The sequence below is a fragment of the Meleagris gallopavo genome, chromosome 11 (genome assembly GCF_905368555.1).
Source record: "Meleagris gallopavo chromosome 11, MGAL_WU_HG_1.1, whole genome shotgun sequence".
In the NCBI taxonomy this organism is placed as follows: Eukaryota; Metazoa; Chordata; class Aves; order Galliformes; family Phasianidae; genus Meleagris; species Meleagris gallopavo.
The window spans coordinates 1,364,362-1,384,163 of NC_139414.1; the positions used below are offsets into that span (position 1 = coordinate 1,364,362).

Consider the following 19,802-nt stretch of genomic DNA (forward strand, 5'->3'; position numbering starts at 1 on the left):
TCTTGTTGACATGCACCTTTACTAGACTTTCGTAAGACCTTCACAAGCATGCTTTATTCATGTTGCCACTTTTTGGCAGTATGTACACTTGTGAACAATTATTGTCGTGGATGAAGCACATGAAGAGCAGTATTTCATCAAAAATCTCAAACAAGCACCTTGAGAACTCACTAAGAATTACAACCTTCTCCATTGAACCAAACGTTGACACACTAGTTTCACAAAAACAGGGTCAAATGTCCCCCACTAGTTTTATGTTTTTGTTGCTCTTTGTTTTTCATATTCTAATAAAAGATACATTAAAAAAATAAGTTTTATTACGTCCATACATTAACTATATTACACATTTTATATGTCCACTCAACGTGGCCCAGACAAGATCAAAGGTTGGACACCCACAGAATAGAGCTTCAAACTTCCCTGAAATAAGGTTAAACTAAACTTAGGAAACAGAGTATGTAATGAAGGTTCTTTATGCAATATCAGCTGGATTTTGTGATGCTCTTGGTTCTGCAGCGCAGCCTGTCTATGAGATGTTAAACTGGTGTTGAATTGACTGAGGTGTGTGTCACAGTCCCAGCTCAGATTACTCAGATTGCTTTGCATACCAGCACTGCATCTGCTGTGATTTACATAGCTCCAGACCTGTCAAAACAAATGCACCCAAATCACATCCTCATTACAAAAGAACATTTCACTGAATTCCCAGTCTCTCATCATAATAAGATACAGACCGGGTTAAGTTGTCAGACAGACTGGGCAACAAATGTCACAAGTCTTCCCTCATTAGCTATCAATTGCCCTAACATTTCACAAGTTAAATTTGTCACCGCCAGTGTCAGCATTTGTCAGAGAAACAATTTAGCCTTCCCTTCTATAAGAGCCAGTGTACAGCTTGTCTGGTTATCATTTACCTATAGTATTACTGTGTACTGTGCCATAGCCTTCAGGAACTGTATAGGTTAGAACCTGGTACTAGAGAGCCAACAACGTACCTCAATCAATTCTTACTGCCTAAAGGTACAGATGTTTACTTTCTTAGTTAAGACAGACATGGTTTAAGTGGCCTGCAGAACGCTATTTTAAACAAGCCTGTAAACAAACAAAAAACCCCACGATCACAAAGCAAGGAAAACAGGAACCCAGAAAGTTCCAGCCATTCACCAAGTTACAGCAAGCCCTAAAAACAGGATCTGAGCACACTTAATTGTGTTCAGGGCACAAGTAGGAGGAATGACAATAGTATGAAGAAATCAACACGCAGCTCAGATCAATGATTACTTCATTTACAGAGCTCGGTGTTCTCCGCATACCATGTGCATGGATCTCTACGAAAGCAGCTGCAGCCTGGTGGCCCTGGCATGTACACGTGTGTTGATTTTCAGATAAACCTCTTCAACTTCTGTTTGTCCTCAAGTTTATTACGTCCAGAAAGGAGAAAGTGCCAGAAGAGGATTCTCCAGGACATCTATTCCAATTTCTGTTGTGAACATCACAACGGATGCCTTTTATTTTCCCCGTCAACTCTTCACATTGTTCTGTCCTTATGGAAAGCATATTCAATACCCCCACTCCTTCAGTAATTAAAAGACCCTATCTGAGCTTTAACGCATTTCTTATTCTATTTGTAGCCAATTGTTCTTAATCAGCCTATGCCATTCACAGGATCAGAACAAGGGTGATTTGTAAATCGCGTTTTTCTTCCTGTTGAATCAAAGTTCAATTTGGCAATTCTCATGAAGCTTTAAAACCACAACAGCCCTCAGCTTCTGCTTTTCATCTCCCTGCATAAGGCTGAATGCTACCAGATTCATTAAAAACAAGCTGATGATTGCCCCCTGCTCCTGTTTCTTTGACACGCTGTACACACAGTAAGTTAACTTTAACATGACATTCCTCCTATTGTTCAAACAGCTCTATCTGCTGGGAATGTGCTAATTAGGCTCTGCAGGTCCAATTCACACCATAAACAGATGTCACAACAGCAAAATGAATTTACCAATTTGTTTTCAGTTCCTATTGTTCTCATCCTTCATCAACTTCCAACTTTCATTTTCATTTTCATTTTCATTTAAAACAAAACGAAACAGCTATGCCTTACAGGGAGGAAAAACAGAAGACCACCAAAAACTAACACAACCTACCCGAAACCAGGATCTCCAAAAAGTGGAGTTGCTCCTTCACTGAGCATTTATGTCTTTTCAAGCCCTATTTGAAACATTTCCATCTCTACTTCGTCCATAATTACCAGTGTTTCAGAAACTCAAAAGCATGAAGGTCACCTTCCTCCCATCTCCCAGTGGGAAAAACATCACTAAGGTTTACTGAAACACTCCAACTTCTGCAGTACAGGAAGCACACATTCCAGCTTTGAATTCACTGCCTCATTCTTTGCCATCACTCAATTGATAACAAATGTTCAGGAATTACCTGAATGTAATGGCATTCAGTCAAGCATCTCCAAGGCTAACCACCACAAATAACACTCTTTTAAACATCAACTGCTTTAATGGCTGCATGGGACAGTAGTTTGATGAACTACCAAAAATAACTTCACTATCATTTCTGCAGTGCTCCAGAAATATAAACATTAATTGAGCAAACTTAGCTACAAGATGAGCCAACTGAGGCAGGTGGGATGTCCAGACAGCAGGGAGGGCCTGTGGAAGACATGGTTTTGGGGCAGGCCATGGGTGGTAGTTTGTGCCATGTTCCTCCTCCAGCTGTATCACAGAACCATGAAGGAAGTGCCCACCTTGCAGAGATGACATCCTGAGGTTAGCCCAGGCCTTCCCACCACATTACCGGCTGAGGAGGGCACCCACTCAGTCCCTGACACTCATGATGGTCAAACACAGTAATCAAGTCTCAGCTCAAGTAGGCTGCCCAGCCCCTTACAGAGGGAAAAGGGAGGTGCTCCCAACCTGAGAAGCCCATCCTGCACACACCACACCCTAGAAGCACCTCTGTCCTTCCTAAACCCATGCCTGTTTAACAAGGAGCAGGCAGTGCCGGCAGCAGCAGTGCTGCTCTTTGGTGAAAGCAGCCAGAAGTGGAGCAGCTCCTGTAAGCACCTCAGGAAGACGAGCACCTCAGACTGCCACTGCAGCGCCAAGGCTCATAGAAGTCCATCTGAAAAGGGCTTATGTTTGCACACACTGCAGAGAGCAGAGCTGGAGTACAAAGGCTAAAAGGCAGCACCACAGGTCACGACTGTGGGCGTCTACTGTAGTTCTCCTACAAATTCAGTAATGAATTCTGCTGGGGACCTAAGCTAAAACTCAGAAAATGAGCTTTTGCAGTATCCTGCTAAAGCAATAAAAAGACAACTAGCATAATTCAGAAAAATATCTTGCAAGCAAATTAAGCGCTCTAGCCTTCCTCCACTGTGCCTTTTATTGCTGTCTTAAATTAAAGAAATGGTGTCATACTTCAGAGTAGTACCTTTTCTGGCACTGCTTATCATTAACAAGCACATGCACGGCTTACTAAGGATTCCTCTGTTCTAGCCCACAGATCAAAATATTCCCTGAAAAACAAAACGTGTTGATGTGTTTTCCATCTTTATAATGTCAAGAAGAGTTTGTGTATTTCCTGCTTTCTGTACTGCAGGCTCACCTCAACAATTTCCTCAGAGACAAGAGCGAAAAGAAACAAAACACCCCTATTTCCTTAAAGCAATATATGGGTTTGTATACAGATTAAAAGTATTCCACACTCCTACTTGGGAGAGTGACAAACTATTGCCACCCATCTTTATAAAGGAATTCATATAAGCATAACGAATAATTGAATTTATACAGTTTACAAGCACAATCTTATTTCTGCATTTGCAGCTCTAGTTTTCCAAAGAAGTGTTGAGACAGAGGAGAAGCCTGACATACATGCAACAGCAATGTTCACTTCCAGCACTCCAAATTTAACTGCAGTTTTGTAAGCACTTCAATAGACAGTACTCTGTTGCACATATAAATGAGTGAATTTCCACTACACACACTGAGAAAAGCAATGTCAAGACAGAAGCATGGCTATCTGACTTTTTGAAGCCCGTGTATGCTTGTTAACAAAGCTAATTCCCAGCACTGCGGGTAAATACGCTAAGAGGGGGAGCAAGGTGGGAGCGACACTTTTTAACTGTTAGAGAAAATAGGTAAGTCTGTTTAAGTTCCTTCTGTCTGGAAAACTGAGACCTCAGCATTCTGCTGAGCACGCTGCAAATTTGTCTGCTGCTAAACAAAAAGCAAATAAATCCAGGCCTTTCTCACAACTGTGCTCGTAATTGTCTGCATTTAAAACTTCCTCCTCTATCGACTTCAAGCATATACAAGTGTAAAATATATAAAATGTAATACATGCAAGTTTGTTGCCATAAATAGAAGTGCTTAAGGGATTTAAGGTGAAATTTTAGAGTTCTTCATAAGCATCAAGTTTAAAACTTCACCTCATGGGGAAAAATATCCATACCTTCTGGCAGTGCCTTGTAGCTTTGCTGATATCCATCTCCTCCAGCTGAGACCTCATGCCTTCATGCCTTTCTTGTTTCTTGCTGGATTTGATAGTAAGAAATTGAAATACAGTCCTCTGCTAGAAAATCTAACTGGACTGCCAGCTCACTTCACAGACTAGAAATGCCTTCTAATAGGGCTGTTTGTTCATTTGTTTTTGTGTTGGTTGATGTTTTGTTGTTTTTTTTTTCCAGGTCATTATATCCCTACTTAGGCAGAAAAATAATGTATTAAGAATCAGAACTGAACTATGATATGATAGCATTTACTTGTCCATACGTTACAAATCTATGAGCATTAAAAGCACAGCCACTAATTAACGATGGGACGGCAAAGAGAGGCCCCAGGACTGGCAATCGCTACCCACTGCCACCTGCCTGTAGGACAGCCGCTTAACCTTTTGGCTTTTTATTCTCATCAACTTGGAAATTAATCCTTCGTGAGTGTACAAAGGCTTGAGAGGAAGGCAACGAAATCTTTGCTGTAACCGAGTACTGGTAGAACAGTGCTACTGAGAACAGAACTTGTCTGGAGCCACTGGAGTATTCAGTACTGTAAAATTAATGCTTTGATACAGTGCAAGTAATCCAATCAAGAAGTAAACCAAATTACAGAAGTTACATAATCGAACAACAGTTAGTGAAATGTGACTGGTTGAAATCCAATTTTATTTACTAAACATTGAGGATTTTAACATGAATAAGCTTCAATTACAATGAATTTGTATATTCAAGCTAAATTTGGAAAGACTCATAATGCATTTAATTGTCTAGCTGTCAGCTCGTGGAAACTGAAGACAGTAATGTATGCCAATCATTCCTTTTAAATGAAGATTTAGTCAACTGAGACAAAGCCCACTGATATGACAAGCAAACCATCTTCTCCCTAGGCTGATCCAAAACACTTGAGTTTACAATCGCTGTCTAACTTTAGGCTTAACTGCTTTGGTTGTCTCTCCTTTCCGGACACTTCAGAATAATAAGTTCAAACGAGTTATCAACAACTTGCACTGCAAAAACTATCCTCATATAAAAAAAAGAACAGGAATTGGAAAGGTGAACAATGGCTTTCTGATTGGTGTCAGTCTATTTCAAGGGCCATCAGACTCTGGTCTCTCAGGCACAGCCTGGATCCAAAGCAGAACTATCATTCAGTTTCCTTAAATTCAGAAATGTGAACAGGTATCACAGAGCAGTGTATTGCCAGCAAATCAACAACTCTGGTAGCACAGCTGTACCACAGGTAACAAACTTTAACACCCTTAAATGCAATCGTCTACCATATGCCTCTCTGTGATTGTTTCACACGCTTACAAATGTCACAACTGAACAGCTTGATGAGTATAGCCATTTTTGCAACTAATCTCTCCACTGCAAAGAAAAAGTCATGTAGTGTATATACATGGATGGACATGCCAACCATATCAGTAAAGCTTCAAGTACTACACCTGCACATTCAGCTGAACACATTTCTAAGGGCTCTTACCATATGCTGCACGTGTATTTGCAAGTAGATAAGCCCAGACTGACAATGAAGGTCCTCAGAAAAATCACCAGCTAAATATTTCCCACCAAGGAATCAGTTCTAGAGCACAGATCTGCCTTGCCTGCTGCAGGGAACTCTGAACCAACAGAATCACAGAATGGCCTGGGTTGAAAAGGACCACAATGACCATCCAGTTTCAACCCCCTGCAATGTGCAGAGTCGCCAATCACCAAACCGGGCTGCCCAGAGCCACATCCAGCCTGGGATCCCCCATCAAGTTGGAGGACCTTGGGAGGGCAGACCCCAGTGACTGATGAGCCCATTGTATCACAAGTGGCCTAGACAGTGAAAAATCAGGTTTGACCAAGAGCCAGTTTTGTATCACTTCATTCTGATTCCCAAAGAAGGGAATCATGTATCCTGGAATCATGCTGCATTTCTACTTTGTGTATGTTTTCATTTGAGGAGGTGTTGGGAATATAAATATACATTAACAAGGCAACTCTGTGAAACACATACCTTAAGAGAGCATCAAAGCAGCACTAAACAAACAACAGCAGAAGTCTTGATCAGAATCCTGCTCGTGAACATACTGCAAGCTGAGAAGCCTCAAATCCATCATTTACTGGATGTTCAATCAAGCAACAGATGTAGGAAATAAACAGGAATCTTCCACCGGAATACCATGCATTTCTTGTGAAGGATTAAATTCATCCCAGTAGCTCCCTAGTTCAACTGCTGAAGGGAAGACATTGCATTTTGATTCAGAGCCATTTATCTAGTATTCTGTATCACTAAAAAAAGTTGAAAAAAGCAGTGAATGTATCACAAAAATTTTGTTCATCTGACTTGCGGTTTTAGAAAAGGCAACTGGGCAGCATACCTTGTACAAACTTAAAATTTGAATTGCTGGCCATGCTAAGCTATCATGTACTATTGGCATGGAGCTGTATAAAGATACACTCATGTTCATAACAATAAATTGGAAGAGAAAATTCTTCCCACGTTTAAATAGCTTTGAACAGAAAATATACTGTTTGGTATGGGTCATGCCTGTGTACACACTCCTGAGCATGCACACTCATGGATAAGCATCCCAGAGAAACTAGGTGATCAGTACAAGGGAGTGAAATAACACTTTATGAATGAAAAAACAATCTGCAAAAACATGTCTTCGTGCTCTTAGCACCGTGATGGCTCCTTGGAGAGAACAAGTCAGGAGTTAAAATTTTACGCACTGTTTGCACTAAATGCACAGCTAAAACAACGATTGCTTTTGTTCTGTATCCCATCTCTGTGTGTTACCAGGTCTCTGTAGAGACTTTCAGATTTAAGAATCACCTTTTACACTGAGCTTAAGGCTAGGCTTTCAAGCATAGGAAGTAGAGTTCAAGTTAAATCTGATGAAATTTCCTCGTCAAATGTGAGTCACTGAAAGTGAATGTGAGATCCCTCCCCCTTTCTCTCATCTTCCAGTCACGCCTAAACAAATGTTGACAAAAGCTTCTCTCAATTTCTTTCAGTTTGCAAGGAGATTGGAGACATTCCTTTAGAAAGGAAGATGAATATGTAGAACTTTGACTAAAGGCGAGGTGGGAAAACATTGATGAAGCTATAAACAACAATAAAAAAACGAGGCAGGCCCAAAGATATAACTAGAAGGGAGAAATGAAGACGGATAGCAAGGAATGATTCTTGACACATCTGCTGTGTTCTTAGGGAAAGTACCATGACCTCTGTTCCTCACAGCAGAATCCAGAATCAATAAAATGTGATAGAACCATCTTATGTTGGCAAGGAAGCAAAGTATGTGGTTTATCCCCTCTACTCCTGATGTCTACTTTTCTGAAGCATTGCACCAATACATGGAACTGTGCATGTTCACTTGAGGCTGATGCACTACTCACTGCCTTCAGCACAAATTCTAACTTCCCCATGCTCATCAGCCAGCCAGAGAACTGTGACTGCTCCATCCATGTCAAAATTGGGAAACACAGGAACGGTCTGCGGCATAAAGGAGAGCGTTGCACCATCACCTCTTGGTCACAGCTCAATTCAAGACTGTAAGCTCAGTCTTGAGACTTGAGAACTTTTTGCTAGAGATGACATGAAACAACATCTTGTTTTAAAGTGCAAGCTTCCCTTCCACCCACCCACCAGAACACAGTAATGGGCACAGTGCAGTAGGCATGGCAGTGCTGGTACCAACATAGGTAAAAGTTACCTAACAGCAGTACACACTCCACAGCTAGCAATGTGAGCCCTGTATACATCAAGTACAAACCTATACTAAGCCTTCACAATCAAACAGGCCCATTACCACTGTTAATTGTGCTAATAGATTTAATATACTGCTAGCAAATCTAATTATTACATGGCCTCATGTTGATGCACTGACATATTTTAGCAGCTTTTCTCGCGTTTCTCAGCCTTGTTGCCTGAGTCTGCATGATAACAATATTTCAGTAGTTAATACGAGCTGAAATTAGCCTTGCTTTTTAATCAGAAGTATAATAGCAGCTCCTTGGACAATAGACTGTAAGTTAAGTTTTCTCCATCAAAGTCTTATCTAAGGAACCATCCATCGGCATGGAAGGTATGTCATTAAAGTAACCAAAAAAAAAGAAGGTCCAGACTGAAATCCAATCTTCAGCTAAATTCTTTGCTTACATGATCATGAGCTAAGTTTTTAATATGTTGATTCACACAGCTAATTCTGAACTTGCTGCCAAACATATCCTCTTTGTTGGCTCTGGATGAAGCGGTAGCAACACTGGAAATAATTTTATTTTAATATCTTGACAGAAAATCTAGAAACGATTCAATGCTGCCAGAGCGTCTCAACTCTGATTCTTCTTTAATAGTTAAAGGAAGAGATTTGGTTTGAGAACTGAACTGAGCTGCGTTAAAGCACCAAATTTAATAATTCAGAGCAACTAAATAATTTTCCTAATTTGTGTTTAATAAAATCTCAATTCTTTCTGATGAGCCTAATTTAAATGCTAACATTTGATTTACCAAAAAAAATATAAATCTAGAAATACTGTAAAAAGTGTAACAGATATGTCAACCCAAAGGTCACCACTAATTAGTCTATTGAAAAAGCAATTTAACACCATTTACTGCCACCATGACAAATATGACAGGTTTACAAATTAACACATTGAATGTTTAATATTAACATCCATGTTCTGTCAAGTCCTCCTGTGACTAATCGAAACGTAGCTGTGATTGCTGTAGTTAATAAATAATCTTGGTTAATGAAAATGCTTTCTCCTGAAATTATGGCAGTGTGAACAGTATCTTAATTAAAGCTGTTTCAGAGCCTCATCTATCAATCAGCGATGGTCAGCACTTCCACAGGCTCACTAACAGAAGAGCAAGGACTCAGCAGTCACCCAACGGACCAACGTTTGCCTTTATCTGATAGAAAGAAGTGTTGAGCCTAGACCCAATCTCAGACCTGGAAAGACAGCCAGCAAAGCTCAGGAATGCTCAGTTCACTTCACAAAATGTATAATAACCACAGCAATAAAGCAGAATCAAATTTTGAAGTGACTTGTGACCTCAGGTGGGAGATACCGTACTGCAAATGTCGGGATGAACACAGCAGTCTTCCAAAATATTTGATAAGGAGCTGAAAGAAACCGGTTACTGGAAGGCATAACTGTAATGTGAAGCTTTTGAACACTTACCTGTACACAGGATAAATGGTACCAATAATCACTTCCTCCAATCACCACCAAACCCAAGTGTATCACTGGTGTTGCGCAGTAATTTCTCAGTTTGAACGAATGCTAGGAAAACTTCACAACATACGAAGGAGCTAAGGGGTAGAAGGAGGCATCCGTGCAATTATTCTGAAAATCCAAACTTATTCACATTGTTTTCTGCTCAAATTCTCTTGGAATCCACTGAAACTTTAAGGTTCTCAGTGCACAGCACTGCAGTTCCATGCAAATAAAGTGGTCTTTTTCAGTGTGGGATATAATCATTAATCAATGCCCTTTCTCTTGTGTTGCAGTGGCAAGCATGTCTTAAGTCACATTTCCCAGTATTGCGATGCAATAGTCAGCAGAGACTTCAGGTACCATGCCCTAAAAGTTGGAAAATAGGAAGTAAGACCTTCTGCCACATTTCCCAGCTCTAATATAGGTTACTGGGTGTTGATCAGGCCAGTGCCAGCGTTTGTACTCTACTGGTAGTTCAAAAACTGCTGCTTTTCCAGTGCTAATGTTAAGAACTCCTCCGTGGGATCACGTACAGTTTCTAATAATAAAGATGATTAAAAGGGAGTCTTCTGCAGAAGCACAGAATGCAGTGACTGTCAACCTTGTAAGTTCTGAAAATCAGAATAGAATTGCCATGCAAACCAATACACAGCAAAAGCTCTTAAGCGTGAGGGCAATACAGAAGGCAAAACCACTTCATTATCTGCTTGTCAAAACCAGAAACCAAGACAAAGAGACTGGACATTTGAAGACGGAGTCACAGGGACACCAACCTCAGCAGGAGCCTGAATAGCAGGGAAGCATCAAGACTGCAGAGGACTAAGGTTGGACATGCAAACTGCTTCACTTTTATTATCACTCAAGGAGGAAAAGTAAAATGAAGGCAGCTGAAAAATTGCAGTGCACTCCAGCAGGGTAGTGAAGGTCAAACTCAGCAGGAGACAATGCATTCTAATGAATACTTCCTCAACTCCTGGAAGATTACATTCAGCACATCTTTAAATCCTACCAATATATTCCACTGATCCTAAAAAGAACCTATTACACATGCAAACTGTAGAGATATATTATTTTGTTCTGGCAGAGCTTGTCAAGTACAAGTTTCTAAAGTAAGTCTTGTATCTACAGGTGTCTATAATCATGAAAAAAGACCCATACATAACAGGAACCACCAATGCAAAGAAACAGAACTAGCAGTATTTCCGATGAGAATTTTTTTTAAATCATCAAATTTGTTATGACCACAGGCTGAAAATCTGCTGCTGATTATCAGATTTGCTCATTAAAAAGCTAACAAAGCTAGTAGAATAGAATACATCCCTATGCCAGTGGATTAGAAAGCTCAATGAACCTAAAATGGATGGCCACTCACACTTCAGTATCTGAGTCATGTCTGCAGCCACAGTTGTCCAACAGCTTACATTACTTGCCTAACATCAGCTCTCAGTATCTTGCACTGCCTGACCCAGAGCAGCTCCAGAGTTGCATTTACATAAAATGAACAGTTAAAAGCTTAAAATAGTGTCATGGAACAAACATGGAATAAATCATGGGGGGCAGACACAAACAAACAAACCAATAACAACGAGATGTGAAAAAGAATCTCAATACACTATCAGTATTTATATTGCCTTCTGCCCCATTTCACATGTCATAGAATGATGTGGTGGAGAGTGGGGTAGAGGGAGCAAGGGATGGGGTAGGTAAGGTTAAAGCAGTAGCAACCAAGCTTAGTTTTTAACAAGACAGTACATCCTGGAAAGCTCCTTTGAGCTCTAGATCTGGTCCCTGCAAAGTGCATCCTGATGTAGACCTTAATGTAATTGGACTTGTATCCACTACGTCATTTTGCACACTACCTCATACTGCAAACTTAGTGGCCCTGGAACCAACACGTTTCTGAAGGACAGCATAAACAAGTGAGGCTCACTACAGAGCAGCGTTGTCCAATTCTGAAGAGTTTCCAAGTAATACATTAAGACTAAACCTTTTTCAGGATTTCCACTGTACAGACTCAGAACTCCATCGTAGGGTCACAGTTTGTGAAGTCAAACTGCTATGCCTATTAACATTCCAGGAGTTCCTTTTTCAGGATTTTAGAGCAGAGTGTGTGATCTTGTGCAGGCAAAGCCTCTTGTTATTTCAGCTGCTAACTTTCCCCCACTTGAAATACTGAGACATATTTTACTATAGATATCACAGTTACAATGTAGTGTTACAGGAGAGAATTTAAAGAACTTGTGAAACAAACATTTCTACTTCTTCAATGAAAGAGCAATAATTTCTGTGTTATGCATCTGCCAATAAAATTGATGCCTTCCAAGGATATGTCTGCAGAAGAGAAGACAGGAAAAATTAATGGAAGAGAACACAGTGCAGGCACGGCAGCTGATAACTTCCTTTCACTAGAGAGAAAACAAACAAAACAAAAACAAATGCAAGCTCTATGCACAGTGTTGCTAGCTGTTAATCTAGCTATAAGATATGCCTCAGGTTCCCAAGTAACAGATAGACAGACAGAAGGAAAATGAGAGGTAGCAGTGTGGAGACATTCTCCTGTTTTTCTTTCTCTTTGCCCTGAATCTTGAGTGACTTACGTGGAGGATAATGCACTTCAATTCTCATAGGCAGACACCCGTATGCAAAGCATGATCTGCCATTTCAGCAAATAAGATACATTTGGCTATTTTAACATTTTCTTAAGTTAACATTTTCAACATCTTGAGTTAAAATTTTCATCATTCACTACAGTCTGTCTTGAGGTTAGGACTGAGAAGTGCTAAGAAACAAACTGTTATTCTCATATTAAATTGTTTTAATTTTCTTTTTTTCTTTCTTTCTTTCTTTTTTTTCTTTCCCCCCCCCCCCCCCCCAGTTTTTCTTCTTCAACACAGCACAGGTCTTCAGCTGATAGTTCTTGGTTTAAATGCAAGCAGCCACGTCAGATAATTAGCAGAAGGTCTACCTGAGGGGTTTCCTGGGTAATTTGCAGCTTGACTGACCTATAAAAAAATTATTGGGTTATAATTCTGTGGCACCTAAAAGTAATGGGTGTTTGCTCAGTTCAGCACTATTTAATTACTTTTCCTTTAGTTCAAAGTAAAAAAGGAAATCATTTATTCTTCAAAACATTTCAGGAGCTAATTTAAAATAATTGACTTCAAAAGAAAATATGAAGAAGAAAAATGTGAAATTTCCTGACATGTTAAAATGCAATAGCAGGGGGAAAAAAAAAAAAGAAAGAAAGAAAGAAAACTTTTGTTTCATAGAAATAGAAATTTTCACCCTTAGGTAGAGTACAAGCCCTGTAGCAGCACTCACCATGGTTCAGGAAGCATACAATAATGGCATCAAATCTTTAAGGATTGGCAACTTGGTACCTAACACACGTGGTTATTTGGGACCAAGTCATTTCATTGGATTCTGTTCTACAATTGTTAATGATCATAAAGGCAGATTCAAACTGAGTCTGGAATTCACAATCTTCTTCTGATCACATCTTCTACTAATGTGAGTTTACAGAAGAGTTTCTTAGTGGACAAGAAGCATAACTACAAATCCAATGATACCAGGACTCCTGTGTATCCACACACAGCTGTCTGTGCTCCCATCTTATTCTCCATGGTTCTGAAATGATAGAATGATCAAAATTTATTGTCCACATCTGATTTCTTTTAAAGGCTGAAAGTGTTTGATTTTGAAGAAAGGTGGAACAGAACAAGAAAAAAGTCAAGATGCTTAAGCAGACTAAAGTCTGTAAATGAGTAAATTTGCACAACATAAAATTAGAAAATAGATGTCATAGGCTATGTAATAATAACTTTACAGCAAAGAAATATTTTACATGAAGTCCTTTGAGCCAGTATAAGGAGGTAAAGGCAGCCAACAGCCAAAATTCAGTAAATTCAGAATAAATAGATGCCTACCAGAGATCAGATCTGGCCTTTGCCAGCTAGATTAAATTTGCAAATCTAACTCTAAATTTGAAATGGCTTACATACCCCAAGTTAACATCTTTGGGGTACATGCTAGAGAAACATAAACACTTTGTTATTCCAGCTGAGATACACACCTCTGTCCAGACTCAATCTCCTAACACATTCACTTTGCCCATCTGGTCAACAGACTTCTCATTTTCTGCAATCGAATGACCCAGTTTACTTCAAAAATATTTTCTCAAAGTGAATCTGTGAGTGAAACCTATCTGTGCAGAGATAATTTGTGTGTTCCTTCACTGGAGGAGAAAAGACATCACATCCCAACTTCTGGATTTCCCAGTGCAGCACTGAAGTCAGAGTTTGTCAACAGGGTATAGAAAGATGCTTACTGAATACATTCAAAGAGAAAATGAAGGGACCTGAATAGCTCACAGACACTCCTCAGGCAGAAAGAAGATTAATTTGCAGACAGAAGATATTCCTCGGCCTTGTGATCCAATGTACTTAAATTAGTACAGATTTGTGACAACAAGAATGCAAAACTTGAGAAGGCTGCAACCAGCAGCCCCGGCTGTTCTGGTCAAGGCTGAAGCCACCGGTGCACGTGGGAAATAAAACTGTACAAACAGCAGATAGATTCCAGTGTTGAAAAGCATATTGGATCTAATCTATATGGTTATTTCTGGATTCATCTCAAGACAAGCCGGAGGAACGTCTGCAGCCTTTGTGCTGGTAGATCATTCCTATTTTGGAACACCTTCAGCAAGCTTTTTCCTTCTGACTCTTGCACCAAAGAAAAAGGGACTGTCAGTGAAGTGGTTAATGCAAGGAACCCAGCCAGACCGCAGCCCTGACCTCCCAGCCATCTCTAAGCCATCAGGGCAGTCACAAGTGGGAAGTTCAGCTGGGACTGTGTAACACTTGACAGGTCAGAAACCTGTCAAGGAAAAAGCTCAGAGGCTAATTGATCTTCCTTTTTTGTTCAGCAAACATTGCTGGTGATCAGAAGGGCAGTATGTAAATGGTTCCATACAGCATTAGTTCCTTAAGTGCTCCAGTGCATTCTGAAGTACTATCAAGTTTCTGGTGTAGAGCTACGGGCACATTTAGCCCGCTATCTGAAAAATCAAGAATTTCATTCATCGCCACTGATTCAATGACCCTACACACATAATCAATGGCTGAACTGATAAATGAGGAGACTTCTTAAAAATCTATTTCTTGAGTGCTGGAACTAAATGTTTTATTCTTGACAGCTGTAATTTATAATTTAGTGACAAGAACATTTGTTCCAACTGTTCAGGCCTATTTTACATAGCAGAGAGGGAGCCCACAGCACTTCTTAAAACCAGCCTCGTTTGGGCTGGGAACTGCTTGATTTATTTCGCATATTGAGTTATTAGCTAACTCAAACAATCAGAAGACATTCTTATTGTCCATAATTACAACACTCATTGTGGGAGCAAGAAGGCTGCTTTCTTTAAAGCTCCAGGAACCGTAAAATGGCAGAAAAAGTAAAACAAACCAGTAGCTTTTAATACAAGGGCATCATTTTTTCATGTGGTTAAGAGATTCCCTCCGGTTCACTGGGATGACTCTTGCCATTTGTGCCAATGTTTTATCATTGAATTCACACATTATTAGATCTGAATCTGATCCTTCTAGGTGTAATAATCAACATTTCTACAGTCTCTTATTTTCATTCCTAAGTACAGCTGGCAAAAACTGAGCAAATTTTTTTCTGGGAAAGTTCTGCCCAAAAGCTGGATGGAGAAGGGTAATTTCTTATTTCTACTGAATGCTGTTTCTGAACACTCAAGAAATATTGTTTAGGATTATTTTATCCAGAATTTCCTACAATTCTTTTAGTTTTCCCAGCAGAAAACGGTCATTTGGACACGGTGCCAAAAATTTACCTTATAATATCAACTACGTGATCTATTAAATCTCATATATAATAATTGTAAGTCTACATTTCACTAAAATAATCTAGTTCATGACCAACTAAAATGTTCTTTCAAATGTTTGAAGGTATACAAACACTGTACTTCTCACCCTTGCTCCTACAATTCCCAAAGAACTTCTCCATTATCTTGGAAAATGAATGTTGAACTTCTCCAGAATAAAAACAATTGGAAAAGAATAATTAGCACTGATCTATCTCTTAACACCTGCATTTTTAAATCTGTTTCCTGCTAGCAAATTCAGTTACCTAACAGAATTGGCACATACCAAAATGGAACACTTCTTCCTCCTTTACCTTTGGAAATTGTTAAGAAATTATTTTGCTTATATAAGAAATATACCATGCAGAGATACAAATAAGCATTTTCAAGGTGACTAAAATTTCTTTCTTCATTTTAAAGATCTATGTGGCACAAATTGGCGTTAAAAAATATTCACACTGCATTGAAAAGACGCCCATTTTTAATCATCGAGAGCTCAGAAAAAGCATGCAATTATTCCCAGTAGACTCTTTATTATATTTTTAACATTCCTTGCAGCTTCATCTGAAATACGTGGCATAGTAACAGGAGAATTGGAATAAATAGACCTAAGCTTGGATCTCATCTGCAGTGAAGCTAGAGAAGGAACTACTTCTCTTGGTAGGGGTCTGTACTCTTCATCTACGCTTTAAGATTCACAGCAGAAAAGATTCCAGCATTCTGATAAAATACCAATTTTCTTTTTACGTGAGGAATTCTTGAGTGTTGATTATTAGTAGCAGTAGTACTAATCTTAAAGCTCAAAGTTTAACATTTCTCAGTTTCTCTTCATGAGTGTTTAGCCAGTACTTATTACCTCTATGTACGTTAATGACACCTTAATGTTTAAGCAACTGATACGGGTCCAGCAGGTTTCTGCAGTATTGGCAGCACGCACAACTGGTTGCTGCTGTGACTCCATCTGTGGAAATCTGAGTAACGTATGAGTATATTTCTTAGGTGTAACTTTGTAAGGTGCATGAACACCAGACTTGTCAACTAACCAAAGGCATTTTTCAGCAAAGGGAACACCAGCAAGCTACTGAAGGATAACACGACGAAAGTCCAGTTGCACACCTCTGTATCCTAAAAGCCAACCTACCTGTACCTGCATGTAAACTGTGACACAGGTACTCAGAAATGCAAAACCTTTCAAGTTTTTTGAGATAAATACAGCTCAGCAATTTCTCAAGTCATTTTCCATTGAATCAGTCCTAATGAGGAACACCATTCCCTCCAGATAAACACCACTTTCTGTGCCATTTTCATGCTCTCGCTACTCACTTAGCCCATTTGGTCTGTACCTGCACCAGGCTCTCAGCTTTCATGTTTGGAAGTTACATGAAAAGACTCTTCAAGGAAAAATTTCAATACTTTTGGAGATGCTTCCTCTGCTCTATAATCATACACAAAGGGCCAGTATGTTCTTTGTCATTTCATCCTTTGTTGCTTGGAATGCAAAAAACCAGCTTTTTGATAAAGGCTGGCAGTGACCCAGCTGTAGCTGTAGTTGTTTTAATGTTGTAAAAACATATGGGACTCTCATACTTTTATCTTCTGGCTTCTGTAGTCTTTTCAAATTGCGCACAACTTTTTCATTTCCAAAATCCTGCTGAAACCAAAACACAGCTCGCTGCAAACCTAAGCTCCGGTCTCATTGTTCAGGGTTACAATTTCCTGCTCCTGTATCGCTCTCCAGCAGGATTGCACCCATTGGGTGCAGCTGCTCAATGGGGCTGTGGGATGCACTCAGACCTTCCCCCTGCTCTGTGTGCAGAGAGTGGCTCCGAAGGAACAAGAAGAAAGACTTACCATGAGGATCTCAACAGAAGCAGCTTGAGCAGGATAATTCCCTTCTGCTTGGTTTCTGACCCCAAAATAGCAGCACAGACAAGGAGGTGACACGTTGATGGGAGGCTGGCCCTGCTGCTAAAAGCTGCAGCAGTCACACAGGGGATGCAAAGGCCCACACGGGCTGGCACACTGCCTCCAACAGCAGCCAGACCCAGCAAGCTGGGGACAAACACGAGACTGGGGCACACAAACAGCCACACTTATTCTGCCCAGCCTCCTGCCAGCGAAATTTAATGGCCTCAGCTCTTGCTCTGAACTGTGGATCCATTTTCACCTGCTCTCTCCACAGCGCAAAGCTTTCTAGCCCTCTGTCACCAATTACCTCAGCAGCCCTCCCTCCCCCTGCTGAAAAGCCATAGCCTTATTATTCCTTTATTTTATGGCACTGATTTCAAGCTTTTAATCAGCTTTGCTGTCTCCTACGTACTTCATTTAAGTTTTAGTATGAGTGGTGCAGGGTGGGAAGTGGAGGAGCTGGAAGTTCAAGAGTATCCAGGAGGCAGGAATTCTACCTTAAAACTAGTGTCTAGAGAATGCAACTGCAATACAGATTTCCTCCCCACATTTACCCTAATAATTCTAATGTTTGACATACCTGTCGGACCCTTCCTGAACGCTGAGATGGTATTTCTATCGTTCATCCAAGATCTCACCCAAGGACCAGCTCAGAGCCCACCCATCATGATTCACTCTTCACCCAATCCATCTACACCACATTTCGTTTGCATTTTACTGCCCACTCGCTCAGTTTCATTATGTCCTTATAAAAATCTTCAGTCATCATTAATAATTCAAAGTTATTCAGTACAGTAACGAATGATATCAAGAATTCAGACTCTTAACACATCATTTATGCACGAGCTGACCTCCAGAGGTCTCAGAACAGATACATTTGATAACACATCAGTAATGCTCCAACATTTTGGGGGCCTGACATTTCCTTCCACAAGCCAGGCTAAGTCCTGCCCCTGCAAGAAGTTTATCCCTGTATCCACCAATTTTGTTTTCAATATACTGTTGACTACCAATTTTTCTGACACATTCTTCTTCAAGAAGGTTTTGAGTGTGTCAGCTACCAAGGAGCAACAGATGCAGATAACACATTTGTAATTTCTGACCATCTACTAGCTCTAGAGATTTTTCTGGCAGGCTCCCCGACGCTGATGTTTTTTAATACGTATCTTTTACTAGTTTTCATGCCTTCTTACAAGAGATCCTCCAACTGTTTTTTCAGTCCATCTTATTATATTTGTACATTTAACCTGCCAGATTCTATAATCCCTTTATATTTTCCTCATTTGTATAAAGCTCTTAGAGGACTCTTTTTTGCTTTCAGCAGCAATCATTGCACTGCTATTAAGCGATGATGCTCTTCTGCCCTTTCTGAAGTGCTTCGCAGCAAGTGGGAAACGTTTATTCTCTGCCTCCAGTACAGGAACCATGCCATCTGTAACTTTCAGCTTCCTTTTAACAAGCTGGCATGAGCTACCTCTCTATTTCCGCATACCTCTTGAAGCTAAGCATGGCTGTGGTAGATTTATTTGGCCTCCTACAAGGATTCTGGAACCACTTACATTATTTCAGCTGCCCCAGAGCACTGCTTGGACTAACAGAGTGAACCAGGTTTGTATGCTGTTCAACACTAAGTCAGAGGAAGGCTTCTTGCTCTGAAAAATCCTACATGTGTCACTACGACAGGGCTAAAGCGAGGAGAGTTTTCACATAGCAACAGAGCAGCTCCGAATGCTGACACCACAGGCAGCAGCTCCCTTACAGCACACAGGACAAACATCCCTTCCCAACTCCTACAATCCAGGCAGGCTCAGCTCCGCACACGTGTCCCACCCATCACCAACCAGCAAGAATGATTACATCGAGGTTGGAAAGTGAGTGCCAGGTCCTTCATCACGACATGAAGAATCACATAATGCAGTTTAACATGGCTTCTGTATGACCTTAGTTTTACCGAAGTTAGCAAATTCATGCCACGCTGAAACAGAAGTTAAATGCAAAAGTAGATTTGCTGAACTCTCCAGGCGTTGCTACCTTATTTCTGGGTGTGCCTCCATCTTCCTTCACAGCCTGCAGCCTTGCTGCATCACACAGCACAAGTGTTTGCAAGTCCATACAAATAAAAGCCTGATTCTGTACTGACTTTCAAATGCCATTTCTATTTCTGTCTCTGCCACAAACTTGCTATGTGACCTTGAGCAAGTCATCAGATCTCAGTGATTCATATGAACATCTCTGAAAAAGGGTACTGCAAAACTTTAATAACGGGAGATGATTATTATACACATAAAT

General features: G+C 40.2%; 1 long non-coding RNA gene across 4 annotated transcripts in view; it reads right to left on the bottom strand.

The window, feature by feature from the left end:
* Positions 1-19,802, bottom strand: part of LOC104912620 (uncharacterized) — a 237,174-nt gene that overhangs the window by 160,937 nt on the left and 56,435 nt on the right. The window contains exons 1-2 of one of the 4 annotated variants that reach the window (XR_014885429.1): positions 17,457-17,552; positions 13,291-13,348 (exon numbers count right to left, since the gene is read on the bottom strand). This is a non-coding gene — a long non-coding RNA (uncharacterized LOC104912620). Of the gene's footprint in view, positions 1-9,685; positions 10,358-13,290; positions 13,349-17,456; positions 17,553-19,802 lie in introns of those variants that run through there. The other 3 variants (XR_014885427.1, XR_014885431.1, XR_014885426.1) reach the window with 3 other exon arrangements.